General features: G+C 42.4%; 1 protein-coding gene across 8 annotated transcripts in view; it reads right to left on the bottom strand.

Moving 5' to 3' along the window:
* FAM156A (family with sequence similarity 156 member A) overlaps positions 1-15627 on the bottom strand; it is a 54474-nt gene that overhangs the window by 34462 nt on the left and 4385 nt on the right. For 4 of the 8 annotated variants that reach the window (XR_009217499.1, XR_009217497.1, XR_009217498.1 and 1 more), the window contains 3 exons: positions 7260-7499; positions 6073-6204; positions 4640-4736 (listed from right to left, as the gene is read on the bottom strand). The exons of 2 other annotated variants lie outside the window; for them this stretch is intronic. The gene's annotated coding sequence lies outside the window, so the exon portion shown is untranslated. The remainder of the gene's footprint in view (positions 1-4639; positions 4737-6072; positions 6205-7259; positions 7500-15627) is intronic. 2 more of the 8 variants (XR_009217500.1, XR_009217501.1) reach the window with 2 other exon arrangements.

Raw genomic sequence — 15627 nt, 5'->3', positions numbered from 1 at the left:
TGTGCGTGTGTGTGTGTGTGTGTGTGTGTGTGTGTGAGGAAGATTGGCCCTAAGCCAACATCCGTTGCCAATCTTCCTCTTTTTGCTGAGGAAGATTAGCCCTCAGTTAACCTCTGTGCCCACCTTCCTCTATTTTGCATATGGGATGCCGCCACAGCATGGCTCGATGAGCGGTGCGTAGGTCCACGCCCGGGATCCGAACCAGTGAACCCCGGGCCACCGAAGCAGAGTGCACGATCTTAACCACTATGCCCCCGGTCCGGCCCCAGCAAACTATCTTTTAAAAATGAAAGCAACGTCACTGAATTTGTTTCTTAGTTCTAACAGTTTTTTGGTGGAGTCTTTAGGGTTTTCTATGTATAAGAGCATGTCATCTGGACCTGGAGGACACTATGTGAGTGAAAAAAGTCAGACACAGAAAGACAAATACTGCATGATTTCACTGACAGGTGGAATCTAAAACAGTCAAACTCATAGAAGCAGAGTGTAGAATGGTGATTGCCAGGGGCTAGGGGGAGGAGGAAATGGGGAGGTGATGGTCAAAGGGTACAAAGTTACAGCTACGCAAATAAGTTTTGGAGATTGACTATACAGCATAGTGCCCATAAGCTAACAATACCGTATTGTATACTTAAAATTTGCTAAGAAGGTAAATCTTATGTTAAGTGTTCCTATCACTAATAATAACAACAACAACAACAATAAAGGGGGTGGGTGGAAACTTTGGGAGGAGATGGATACTTCTATGTCCTTGATGGTGGTGATGGTTTCACGGGTGTACACTTATTCCCAAACTTGTCGAGTTGTATACATTAAATATGTACAGCTTTTTACAGGTCAATCATACCTCAATAAAGTGTTTAAAAAAATAAAAGTGAAAGCAAAATAAAGGCATTCCCAGATGAACAAAAACTGAGAGAATTTGCTGCTAGCAGGACTGGCTTACAAGAAAAACTAAAGGAAGCTCAGGCTGCAACAAGTAACCCCAGATGGTAATTTGAATCCACAGGAAAAAACAAAGAGTGCGGTTTAAAGGTAATTATGTAAATATAAAAGACTATGTAAATATACATTTTTACTCCTTTCTTCTGGTAACTGATTTTAAAAGCAACTGTATAAAACAATATTATATAATTTATTGTTGGGCCAATAACATATATGATGTAATATATTTGCCAATAACAGCACAAAGGAGGTGGCTGGGAGCAAAGCTGTATTGGGTAAGGAAACGAGTCTGGATGGTAACTCAAGTTCACAAGAAGAAATAACGGGAATCAGAAATAGTGACAAAGAAGGTTAATATAACAGAAGCTATAAATATGTACTTGATATCCTGTCTTATCTCAGCTTTTTAAAAAGATATAAAATTATATACAACATAATAATGATAAGAGTGTATTAATGGGATGTACCTTTTATAGTTGTAATATATATATAACAATACCACAAAAATAGGGCAATGGGAATAGAGCTATATAGGAGTGATGTTTCTATATCTCACTGGAATTAGTGTAAATCTGAAGCCGACTGTGATAAGATGTGTACGGTAAGCCTTAGAGCACCTACTAAGGAAATAACTCAAAAAATATAGTGAACACATCATTAAAGAAATTAAAATGCTACATTAGAAAATATCCATTTAACGCAAAAGAAAGCAGTAAAGGAGGACCCAAAGAACAAACAGACATGAGACACAGAGAAAAAAAGAGTATAATGGCAGATGTAAGTCCAACTACATCAATAACAACATTAAATATGAATAGATTAGACAATCCAATCAAAAGGCAGACATTGACAGACTGGATTTAAAAAAAAAAAAAGCTCCAACTGTATATTTTCTACAGGAGACACAGTTTAGGTTCAAAGACACAAATAGACTGCAAGTAAAGTAAGGGAAAAGATATATCATAAAACAGCAACCGCAAGAAGGCTAGAGTGGGTATCCTAATATCAGGTACTTACTTTTAACATTCAACACACATTTACCATATGACCTAGCAATTCTACTCCTGGAGAGTTCTACCCAAGACAAATGAAAACATATGTCCACATAAAGACCCGTACTCAAACATTCATAGCACTTTTATTCATAATAACAGCCAACCCCAGAAACAACCCAAATATTGAACAACTGGTGTATGGATAAAAGGAAAACAAACTGAACTATACCCACACAAAGGAATATTACATACTAATAAAAAAGAACTACTGATGCATGTAACAGCATGGGTGCATCTCAAGCATGCTAAATTAAAGAGGCCAGACACAAAAGGCTACACATTATATGATTTCATGTAAATGGCATTCTCAAAAAGGCACAACTATAGGGACAGAAATATGTCAGTGGTTGCCAGGGTATGGAAGTGGAGGAAGGAGTCTGATGGCAAATGGCCCAAGGGAACATCTTTGAATGATGGAAATTTTCTGCATTTTTATTGTGGTGGTGGTTACACAACATATACATTTGTCAAAACTCTACATACAACAAACACATAGATAAGGAGAACAGATTGGTGGTTACCAGAGGGGAAGGGGGTGGGGGAGGGCGAAAGGGGCAAGGGGGCACATATGTGTGGTGACAGATGGAAATTAGACTATTGGTGGTGAACACGATGCAGTCTATCCAGAAAATGAAACATAATAATGCACACCTGAAATTTACACAATGTTATAAACCAATATGACTTCGATAAAATAATTTAAAAGTTAAAAAAACAAAACAAAAACACTCTACAACTATTTATCTTAAAAGGTTGACTTTTATTGTATGTAAATTATATCTTACTACCTCTGACTTGTTTTTAAAAGGAAAAGGAACTTTTAAGCAAAGTATTTAAATATTGGTTACTGCATTACATTTAGACCAGGGGTTCATAAAAATAAAAGTCTTATTTCTGAATTTTTCACAGACCTGGCCCTCTTCCGGTATTCCCCATGTCAGTGGATGGCACCATCCTACTCTTACTACTCAACACAGAAACCTGGTCTTAACCATTTACTTCTCCCTCTCCTTCACCTCAAGTCCAAATCCTTGCTGAGTTCTGTCCATTTTACTTTCTAAATATCTGTTCAATCTTTTACTTTTTTGTGTGTCCACTACATTAGCTCTAGTCCAAAGCCTCTCTCCCTTTGATTGTCAAAACCACCTTCCAACTGGTCTCTCACATCACTCAGGGGTCTGTCTCCCTCCTCCCTCCCCTCCCCTTTCTCTCCCTTTCTGTCACACAGGTGCAGGCCTATCCATTGCTTTTTAGATAAAAACCATATTCCTACACAAGCACTTCAGGGCATGGTCTAGCCCCTGCCTACCTCTCTAGTATTATGGAAAGCAGAGCTTCCTCTTCTTGTCTCTCTTATTGGGCTTCTTTCACATCCTCCAACTCCCCAAGCTTCTCCACCTACATTGTCCCCTCTTCCTGAAGGCTCCTGATTAACTCCTGTGTGTCTTTCACATTTCAACTCAAGCATTGCCTCTTAAGAGAAGACTTCCCGAAAGGTCTTGCTAAAGGTCATTTCTTCCCAAGCCGTGGAGGGCGCCTCTTTGGTACCACCAATCACAGCAGTACTTTTTACAGTTATTTGTGTGATCATTAGATTCACTATTGCCTCATGATTTGACATAAACTCCATGAGGGCGGAATGTTTCTTTTTTTTTATTGTATCTCCCAGGCATCCAGCACAGTGCCTAGACCACACTTGAAGCTTGGTGAATTGCAGTTAAATGAATCAAGTCTCCCCCTCCATCTTTGTTAAACATGCGTGCCCGCGCGCGCGCGCACACACACACGGTGACCATCACAGGTATCCAGAACAGCGAGCAGTGTCTGGGCAGCCCCCCCGACCTGGATCAGAAGGTTGGGGAGCACTGGTAGTTTTGCTAGAGGATGGCTTCCAGCTTCCCTAAGGTGCCACAGAACTACTCTCAGCAGGGCTAAGAAGCTTTCTGCATCTGTCAATGGTAAGGGCCGAGACCTTCGTGCCTGCACACACACTCAGTGCCCCCTTGTTAGGGCTGATGGCGAGTCCTCAGAACACTCATCACCAACTGCAGTAATTCCCTCCCAGACCAGGGAGTCCTGCCCCACAATAAAGGAGCACTCTATCCTCTTAGCAGAAAAGCAAGGCCAGAAAACAGACTTTTCGCTGTTTATCTCCTCTTAATGAGTTCTCTCACCTCTGCATTCACTTCCACATGTCTTCTCTGAGTCACCCAATCCAATCCTGCTAATTCCCAACCAATTATTGCCAGGACCTGTATCCGCATCTCGCTTTCTGTGTATGGATGTATTAGGGGAGGGTTGGATCTAACTACTGCACTATGTACTTTCTTTCTCTTTTCCCTTCTGAATCTGTAGGCTTCCAGACTTCAAGAAAAGCGCTCCAGATCGCCCACAAAAGGAGCGGTGCTGCAAGTGAGGTTGCGACTCTCATCCACAGAGTAGTTCTAAGCAGTACTGCCTTCTAAGAAGCACACGCTGCCCCACTGCCCCAAGGGAGCCAAGAGAGAGCGAAGGCCTAAGAAGTCTTAACACGGACACTTATCTCGATAGCATACTAGCCTCTTTGTAAGGACGTGCGAGTCTGGTTTGGTTTTTGCCTGTACTGACTGTGGCCTTTTTCACAGCGCTTGCAGACTTACCTCACTCTCCATCTGGACCTCTCTGCCTCCCACGCTGCTCCCCGCTACTGCACCACAGATCTTGCTCCTGCTTTAAACGCACTGATTGGTTTTTCACCTGGCAAGGATGTAGAAACAATTTTTTATCCTGAAACGTCAAGACACCTAAGAGAATGAGTCTTCAGAAAAACTATTTTAAAAATTATAATAGGAACACTGGCTGTGTAATAACGAAGATACAGCAAATGGTACAGTGAATAAAATGTTATGTGAAAATTATCTAGAGTTTCACACTTAGAGAAAAACACTGAATATGTGGTTATTCCCTTCCAGGCTTTTTTCTATGCATTTTTTAAATTAGGAGTTTGGAAAGCGGAGGTAGTGTCTTTATACTGTATGCGTTGTTTTGTTTGTTTGACATTATACCATAAACTACTTTCCATAATGATAATGACGATGAGGATGCTGATGCTGACGTCGATAGGAGCAAACACACGTACAGACTCTGATATGGACCAGAAACTGTTCTTTGCGATGTGTGCATATTGACTCGTCACCCCATAGCATTTCATGCACTTAGGAGACATCATGTTCAATCCGTACACAGGTATGATGTAATCTGATTAATGCTGCTGGACATGTTCACCTGCCTTTTGATCCAGAGGACACTGGACACTGAGGTGCATTCCAGAGTTTAGGGTCGCATCTCATGTGTCTTTATGTTTCTCTCTGGCCTAGGTACAAATCTGACTCTGCCCTTGCCGGCTAGGTGACTTTGGGCAAATTATTTCACCTGTTAATCTCTATGTGTTGCAGCTTCCTCACCTACAAAAAAGGATAACATTAAAAATGCTTACCTCACAGAGTTGCTGTAAGTACTCAATGACTTTTAAAATTATATATGGAGAGAGAGAGGGCTAAAAACAATGCCAGGCCTATAGGAAGCATCCAGAAGTGTGAGCTTTTATTCACTTCTGCTTTCTGCTTGTACCCATTATCCCTCCCTCCTGTTTGCACCCTCACCCCTCTCTCCCTGCCCCCCGACTTTCTCTTCTCCCACTCCCACTCCACTCTCTCTCCCCTTTGCCCCTTTCCTCAGACTCTCCATCTGAAAACAGTTTACCCTCTCCTCATGATCTAGCTCAGAAAATATTAATACCTTTTATTAAATCAATAATGAATATTAGTGGTAGAAATAATGAACACAATAAAACTGACAATGTGAAAACTACACAAGAAGTAAAGGGTTACTGAAGAAACTTCGACTCCTAGCAGTTTCATATCTTCATCAGGTTCAAATCTTCACAATTTGATGTAGGAGAATTAGACTAGATAGAACTAACAGCAGTAAAAGAAATCATATGATGAGGTTCTTTGGCCTTTAAATATCACTCTTTAAAATGTTTTTTAAACTTTATATACTCATGTTCTATCATTATCCAGTGACCACTTACTTTTCCAGCATTATACAAATCATATGAAGAGGTCATCAGAGTTCTAATTTCCTAGAGGAGTTTCCACTCAAATTTTCCATATGAGCACATGATGATGAAACCCTGGCAGTACCTTCAGGCTTCATGATAACCCTACAAGGAAAGTTGAATATTCATTATGCTAATAAAAATATGACCTTCCCCATGCCCCATACACTCAGTTCTTGAGTCCCTGAAGAGCTGAAGTGATCGTGCAAAGTCCATCCAGTCAGTCAAAGGTAGTCTTGACACTCTCTCTCTGGAACATGCTCCAGGAAAATGTGGCCACAGCAACAATATTAACAAAAGTAACAACAACAACTAGAATTGATTGGGAACTTATCATATGCCAGGCACCGTCCTGACAGCTTTACGTGTCTTAACATAGTCGGTGCTCTAAACTGTCCCACGAAGTAGCTAAATTTACTACTAACTAGTGTTTTCATTTTACTAATGGAGAAATGAGGCACAGAGATGCTAAGTAACTTGCTCAGTGTCACCCAGCAGTAAGTGGTGGAGCCACAGGTCTGCAGGCACTGTGGAAAACTCACTGTGTTGTGTATTTATTCAATCAAGGGTAAGATCCCATGGCTACTGCAAAATATGTAGAATAACAGCTAACATATAACACAAATTGATTTTACAGCATGGAACCGCAGAATAAATAGAAATTTGATTTCAATAGAAATCTTTTAGATCGAGGCTTGACAGGATTGGAATCAGAATACTTTGGGGAAACGATGATGTGAGAGCCTCCATAATATAGCAGACAGCATGTCAGTCTCCTAGCCCGAGGGTCTTGGGTTTGTGACTCAGACAAAGCACCAACCCGATGTCACTTCTACACTCTCACAATGGAGAGAGAAGCCTGGGAGCAGGGAGAATAAGACTATTCCCCTGGTCCAGTAGCTCCCAGACAAGTTGTCCATGTGAGTCGGAACCCAGGAACTTTTAAAAAAATGCACATTCCGTGATCCACATCCAGTGAGTCTCATTTAGTGTGGCCAAGATAGTGCCCTAGAATCTGTGGCCAAGATAGTGCCCTAGAATCTGTGATTTTTAACTCTGCCTAGGAAACTCTCAGGAACTTTATTAAATCCGTTGGATAGCAAGACTGTCCCCAACGTACTGACTCTTCCCAGGACAGACACACAGTTGAGAAGACCAACCAGAAAGCACACAGGAAGACAGAACATAATGGACACAGCATGAGAGTCCAATCAAGGGCAGGGCAGTGGATCTTTTGAGAAGACAACAGGACTCCACTGGCCTTCTCCCTGAAGGCTTCTGTTTATCTCAAATCCATTCTCTCTGTGTCTGGTGGATGGAGGTGGCAACAGGAGATGACCTTTTCCGTATGAGCACATGATGATGAAACCCCGGCAGTACCTTCAGGCCTCACGATAACCCTACAAGGAGAGTTGAATATTCATTATGCTAATGAAAATATGACCTTCCCCATGCCCCATACACTCAGGGCTGTACGGGCCTGTATGACCTTTTGGGATTTTAGATCCCACATGGCATGGGCTTTTTTTTTTTTTTTCTGCATGCAAAGTCCAGGAGCTGAGGCCACGCCTGCTGTCCCATAGTCAGAGCTCTGTCAGGTGTGACTGGAGGCTCAGCAGTTAGTTTGTATTCAAAGTGCTCACAGCAGCTTGGAAAGGCTGCACGGGAAATACTTCTTTAGGATAAACAGAGCGTTTCCAGGAACAGTTTGGACAAACAAGATCAATAATGTCCTCGCTCCGTCCGCCTCTCCCCAGGTGCCAGGTTTGTGTTTTTTCCATTGTTACAATATCAGTGTATACAATTCTGAAATCAAAATTTACATGTTTAAAGTTATCCCCTACTCTCCTCCAAACCTTTTGTCTGGTAGGGTTGTATGCAAGAGGGACTAAAGAATTTTCATAGAAGAATATGTTCTATAATCTAACTATAAAGACACATCATGTTTAGGAACTGGTCAGGATGAAATCCTGAATTTTAAAAAATTTTCAAAATGGGCTTACATAACCTCCTGTCCCCTTTGTCTCTATCATTTATCCAGTGAGCAGACTGGAAAAGATCAATCCCTTCCTGGGGCAGCTGTGTTGAATAGCTACACTGCCTAACATCTGACATCAATTTCCTCACACACCCAGATGCAACAGCCACAAAATACAAAGCCATTTAAAAAAATTCCCCCTTTTTCCCCCTTTCATTGAAAGTTTATTCAACCGCTTAGCACTCAACTGACACTTACAGGGTTACCATTACAGCCGCCTGGGGGAGATACCGGCTGGAATGCTGGGAGGGGCTGTATCAGCAGCAGCAGCAGCAGCCACGTTGAAGAAAAGGCTAGAGTGTTTTTTCCCCTTCTTTGCCTCTAGCTTATTTAAAGCTTTGCTCCAGCCCAGGGAACTGATTTGTTTCCTCCCACTTGGAGGAGAGAGCAAGTTACACTTTTCACACTTTTGGCCGACCCAAAGGTCACCTTTGGGAACGTCTGGATCCTTTTTCCCCCGCACCGGGAGGAAAGAACAAACACCCAAGTCATGAGCTGGCTGCACTTCTTCCCCCTCATATCATTCAGCACGGCAAAAGCAGCCAAGGGATGCAGTGAGCTTAACTATCCTGAAATTGGATCATTTATCTGCAAATTCTGTAAGTAACATTTACCTGTCACAACAGACAGCAGCTCAGGTGCTGTTTCATATTACGAGTACATCCATCCATAGCCACCGAGGCACAGAAGGTTCACCGTCCCTGCCCCTTCATCCTTCCTTTACTCCAACAAGGCTTTCACCTTATTTCAGGTGAAAGTCAGGGTCTTGCCAGTGAACCCCATGGCAGCCACTACTGTTTCAGATATCCCAAGACCACCCTCACTTTCACCCTAGGATGAATCCCTAGGAAGGCTCCAAGGACTCTGCTTATAGTCATCCTCATGGCTAAGATTTACCACAGCAAAAGGATTCAAAGCCAAATCAGCCAGGGGGAGAGGTGCCCTGGGCAAAACCCGGAGGAAACCAGTGCAAGCCTCCAAGAGTCCTTGCCCAGTAGAGTCACACAATTTGTCCCTCCAGCAATGAATTATGACAGATGTTTGAAATGTTGTCTACCAGGGAAGCTCATGAGAAACTCAGGTCCCAAGGTTTTTACTGGGGGCTGGTCACATAGGCACTGTCTGCCTAGCATGTCCCAAGACTTCAGATCTCCAGAAGGAAAGCAGGTGTTTAGCATAAAACATACTGTTTGGACAAACACTTTAGGAAGAGTAAACCACCCTTCTCAGGTAGGGAATGGTGGGAAACCTCCCGAAATCCAAGTTCCCAGATGCAAGGTAAGGGCCAACAAGCTGGCCTTTCTAAGGATAGTAGTCTCAGGCCTGCTATGTTAACTCTTTTCTGCACAGCACTCAACAATAAAGCTTCAAAATATATAACCAAGTCAGACAGAACAGAAAGGAAAAACAACTCTACAATTACACTTGGAGACTTCAACACTCTCTCAGTAATATATAGATCTAATTAAGAGAAAATGAGCAATATGTCTATGAACTGAATGGCACCATGAACAACCTGGATATAACTGACAAATATAGAACCCTCCACATAACGACAGCGGAATATACATTCGTTTCAAGTACATATGGAAGTTTCACCAAGGTAGACCATATACCGGGTCATAAGTCTCACCAATGTAAGTCTTACCAAATGTAAATATAGTTGAAATCACACAAAGAACGTTGTCTGACCAAAAGGGAAAAGCCACCAATAAGTAAGAAGCAGTTAAGAGGAAAATCTCCAAACACGAGAAAATTAAACTATACACTTCTAAATAACCCATGGGTCAAAGAGCAAGACTCAAGGGAAATTAGAAAATATTTTGAACTGAATAAAAATGAAAATACAATATATCAAAATTTGCAGGATGCAGTAAATGTCCAGCATCAAACACTTGTCTCAGAAAGAATAAAGGACCCAAATCAATTATAAAAGCTTCCACCTCAAGAAACTAGAAAAAGAAAATCAAGACAAACTCAAAGCAAGCAGAATAAGGGACATAGAGATTGGAGCAGAAATCAGAAGAAGAATAGAGAAAATCAATGAAACCAAAAGCTGGTTCTTTGAAAAGGTCAATATAATTCATAAACTACCCAGACTGACAAAAAAAAAAAAAAAGAAAGAAAGAAAGAAAGATAAGAAAAGACACAACTTCCCAATATCAGGAATAAAATAGGTTACAGACTCCAGAGAAATTAAAAGGATTCTACAAATAACTCTACGTTCCCACATTTGGCAACTTAGACAAAATGGAACAATTGCTTGAAAGACACAAACTATTAAAGCCCAACCAAAAATAAACAGATAATCTGAATAGATATATATCTATCAAAAAATCAAATTTGCCATTGGAAAACTTCAGAAATCTCCGGGCCCCTATGATCTTCCCCGGGAAATCCTACCAAACATTTAAGAAGAAACAACAGCAATTCTACACAACTCTTCAAGGAAATAGAAGAGAGGGAACGCTTCTTGAATCACTCTATCAGATTAGCAGTACCCCGATACCAAAATCAGACAAAGACAGCATTAACAAATCAAATTCAATAATATATAAAAAGAATAATACACCATGACCAAGTGGGGTTCATCCCAGAGATGCAAAGCTGGTGAAGTATTCAAAAATCAATCAATAAGTAGGCATACCAAAGAAAAAGAACCACACGATCATCATATCAATTGATGCAGAAAAAGCATTTGACAAAATTCAACAGCCATTCATGATAAAAACATTCAGGAGTAGAAGGGAGCTTTCTTAGTCTGACACAGAGCATCTACAAAAGTACCTACACCTTCCATTCTATTTAACGGAGAAAGACTAATGCTCTCTTTCTAAGATCAGGAATGAGGTCAGGAGGATAGCCACTCTCACCCCTGCTATTCAACATTGTACTGGAAGTCCTCGCCACTCTAGTAAGGCAAGAAAAAGAAATGGCTTACAGATTGGGAAGGAGGAAATAAAACTGCTCCAATTCATAGATGACATTATCTACATAGAAAATCCCATAAAATCTACTAAAAAAAAACTCCTATAATAAGTGAGCTCAGCAATGTTGCAGGATACAAGCTTAACACAAAAAAAATCAAGCAGGGCCGGCCCTGTGGCTTGGCGGTTAAGTGTGCGCGCTCCGCTCCTGGCGGCCCGGGTTCGGATCCGGGCGCGCACCGGCGCACCACTTCTCTGGCCATGCTGGGGCCGTGTCCCACATACAGCAACTGGAAGGATGTGCAGCTATGACATGCAACTATCTGCTGGGGCTTTGGGGGGAAAATAAATAAATAAATAAAATCTTAAAAAAAAAATCAAGCATATTTCTATATACTATCAATGAACAATTACAAGACAAAAAAAAATACATACAATTTGCAATAGCTTCCAAAAAAAGACCTAGCAAAACATATGCAGGATCTGTATGCTCAAAACCACAAAAAGCTGAGGAAAGAAATAAAAGAAGATCTAAATATATGGAGACACATACTGTGTTTATGGGTTGATAAATTCAATATAATTAAGATGTCACTAGTCCCCAAATGGATCCATCAATTTCAGACAATTCCAATTAAAAAATCCCAGCAGGATGTTTTATAGATATAGACTGACTGATTATAAAATTTATGTGGTTAGAATAGCCAAATGATTTTGAAAAAGAAAAACAAAATTGAAGAAGTAACACCGATTTTAAGATTTATATCTCAGCTACAGCCAAGATATGGAAACAACCTAGGTGTCCATGGATGGATGAATGGATAAAGAAAATGTGGTGTATACATACATACAATGGAATGTTATTCAACCATAAAAAAGAAGAAAATCCTGCCTTTCGCAACAACATGGATGAACCCTGAAGGCTTTATGCTAAGTGAAATAAGTCAGACAGAAAAAGACAAATAGTCTATGTTCTCACTTCCATGTGGACTCTAACAAAGCCTAACTCATAGAAAGAGAGATTAGCATGGTGGTTGCCAGGGAGCTGGGGGAAATGTTGGTCAAAGGGTACAAACTTCCAGCTACAAGATGAATAAGTTCTGGGGATCTAATGTATAGTAGCATGGTGACTATAATTGACAATACTGTGTTATATACTGAATGTTGTTGAGAGTAGATCTTAAATGTCACCAACACAAAAAAATGGTAATTATGTGAGGGGACAGAGTGTTAACTAACCTTATTGTGGCAATCATTTCACAGTATACAGTTGTCCCTCGGTATCCGCGGGGGATTGGTTCCAGGACCCCCGCGGATACCAAAATCCACGGAGGCTCAGTCCCTTAGTTGGCCCTCACTATCCGAGGGTTCCACATTCCCAGATCCTAAACATAGTAGTACAGGATCCGTGGTTGGTCGAATCTGCGGATGCGGAACCCACGGATACGGGGAGCCACCTGTAGAGTGTATCAATTTATCGCGTTGTATACCTTAAACTTACTTATGTTATATGTCAATAATATCTCAATAAAGCTGGAACAAACAAATAAAAGAGTCCCCAGTTTATCCAGTGGCAGCCCCTTCAAGTTATTTCTTGTGTCCTTCTGACATCTCCCCATCATTCCCTTATTACTTTCCCTTATTACTCCCCAACTTTCCCTTATTACTCCCCAACTTTCCCTTATTACTGACACCACAAGTTGAGGCAGGCTTATTTATCCTTTCCCTCCCCCAGCCTGGGAGCCCATCATTTAGTGGGGGATGGTATTTAGAAGCCAAGATCTGGGGGCTAGGTGTACTTATTGCTATTGGGACGGTACTGTCTCCAAAACTTTGGAATATATATATGTACACACTCAAACACACATACGTACATCTATATCTATCTATCCATATATGCACACATAGATTCTGAAAACTGAGTTCACGTGGAGACCTCCAATTCCAGTATAAACCTCCGATTTTGTTGTAGTTTTCCTCCTTCCCATATTTGAAACTCCCTTTTCCAAAAGTACGAGACACGGCTCCCATTATCCTTATACATTTACTGAGTTGATGAACGCCAGTGTATATAAGCCATCCTTTCCCCACACAGAGTCCCTCTTCACATGCTGTGCCAACCATCCTGTGCCTCTAACCTTCACACCCCACTCAGGCTTGAATCCTTGAGCCAGTTAGCCCTCTCCCCCACCGACGCCCAGGGACCCTCCTTACCACCCTGGGCTCCTTACCACCATGGGCAGGCTGTCCCCATGGATGGATGTCCTCCTCACTGTGCCTGGGCTCTGACTCCCCAAGTTGGGATGCCCCAACACACATACACTTGCCTTGCTCTGCAGCACCTAATGGCTTTAGGACTGAACTGCTCAGGCAAAAAAGAGAAGGGAGGTGAAAGAACGGGCAGGGAAGGGGAAAAGGGTGAATATATCTTAATAGGATCAGTTAATTAAGGTGAACTGGGCCAAATCCAGGCAATATTATGAAGCCAGTGTGTTTTTTCTCACTGCTCTCCAGCTTCCCCTTCCTGCCTCTCTCCTCTGCCCCAGTTCTTTCTCATTCCTAAAGCCCTGCCCTCGATCAAGAGTAGAAACGTTATGATGGCCATGGTTCCCATACTATAATTTATAGTGGCAGGCTGGCTGACATTCAGTGTGGATGGTGTCCTCCCTGCAGCCTTGACACTGAAGCCCTCTGTCTCTATGATCGAGTAGAAAGTTTCACTCCTCTTTTAGCAATTTCACATGAGAGCAGGAGAGAAGGTGCAAGGCCTTGGAGCCTCAGGTCCTTCATCCCTAAAATGGGGATGACCCCACCTCCCTCACAGGTTGTGGGAGAAATAAAAATAGCAACACCAAACACCGTTCAATGAGCGCTATGTGTGAAACCCAGGGATGAGGGCTTTACCACCATCACTGGACTTCTTGACGTCCAGGAACACACCAAGTGGATTTCCCCTCAGGACTGTTGCACCTGCTGTTCCTTCTGCCTGAAGTGCTCTTCCCTCAGGTAATCCACGGCCTGTTCCCTCACTTCCTCCAGGTCTTTGCTCAATCATCACCTTTTCAGGAAGACCTTCCTTGATCAGCCTGAATAAAATAACAACATCCTCCATCCCACATACTCTTTCCATTGACCTTGCCTTATCTTTCTACATAGCACTTGCCACCCTCGATGTGCTATATATTTACTGACCAACTCCATGAAATCAGAGACACTTGTCAGTTTTGTCCTGTGTTTTATCACTAACTCCTAGAACAGTACTCGGGCACTGAGCAGGTGCTCAGAAAACTCTTGTGGAAGGATGGCTTACGCACATTGCTAAGATGCACAGGTACACTCCCGGATGGGCACTGGGCCCATTTCATTAACTATGATACATACTGAGGCTCCAGGAGACAAGCGACTTGCCCAACAACACACAACCAGGACTTGGGGCTCCAGGCTTTGGAATCATATCTGCCAGATTCCCAAATCCTCAGTTCCCGGACAAAGACCTCACAACCAAAAACGTAAGAAATTTTACTCCTGAAACACAGACCCCAAACAGCTCAGATACCCACAGACACCAAAAACAGATCACTGAACACAAAACCTAAAACAGATTCCAAACATCTCTGCACAGAGAGCTTACAACTTGAGTCACAGACCCCCAAATAGAACAGAGACCATACATACTGTGACAAAGACCTCCCCAACATACCGAAGTCCCCACCCTAGGAAACCAATTAAAACTGCTCAGATACCTCTCATCCTAGAGACAGACCCTCAAACCACTCAGACACCTCCCAACCTAATACAAAGACCACAAAAACAGAAAGAAGTTCAAACAGCTCAGAAACAGCACATAACCTTAAGATAAAATCTCCAGACAAATCAGAGAACCTATGACCTGAGCACAGATCCTCAAACAGCTCAAATACTTCACACCTTAAGATAAAGCCTACCCCACACCCAGGCAGCTCAGAGACTTCACAACTTGGGACCCAGAATGACATACGGCTCAGAGACCTCCTACCCTGGGGTGCAGAGGCCTACATAGAGATCTCGTGCCCCGGGACACAAACGCCCAAAAGCTCAGAAAATGCACACTCAGATTTACAGGCACACAAAGCCTAAGAGACCTTACACCGTGTCGCACCAAATCCACTCAGATAAAATATCCTACTCACTCACAATCCCCCCAAAGGCTCAGACAGATCAAATGTACCCAAACAGCACCTGAGATGTCATACCTAGCGATACGCATCCCCAAACTGCCTGACACACTTTACTTCCTATGTAGAGACACCAAACTAGCTCAGAGACCTCTCCCTGGACATTAATTGAATGCATCTGTAGCACTGATGGTGCGGTGCCAAACGCGCCTGACTAGGCTTCTGAGTGAGTTAGGGTTAAACAAGACTGAAAAGCTCACGCGAAGACAGCACCGTCACCCCGCGCATCCAGCGCTGGACTCTGGCTGAATTCAGGCCAGCGATTGGGCCAAACCTCGCCACTGACCGGGGCAGCATCTTCAGCCCCTTCGGGACAGTCAGTTGGTGAGGAGTCCAACTCGGAGAAAAA

Source organism: Diceros bicornis, chromosome X, assembly GCF_020826845.1.
Source record: "Diceros bicornis minor isolate mBicDic1 chromosome X, mDicBic1.mat.cur, whole genome shotgun sequence".
NCBI classification, from domain to species: domain Eukaryota; kingdom Metazoa; phylum Chordata; class Mammalia; order Perissodactyla; family Rhinocerotidae; genus Diceros; species Diceros bicornis.
This window is presented reverse-complemented; position numbering and strand designations above follow the sequence as displayed.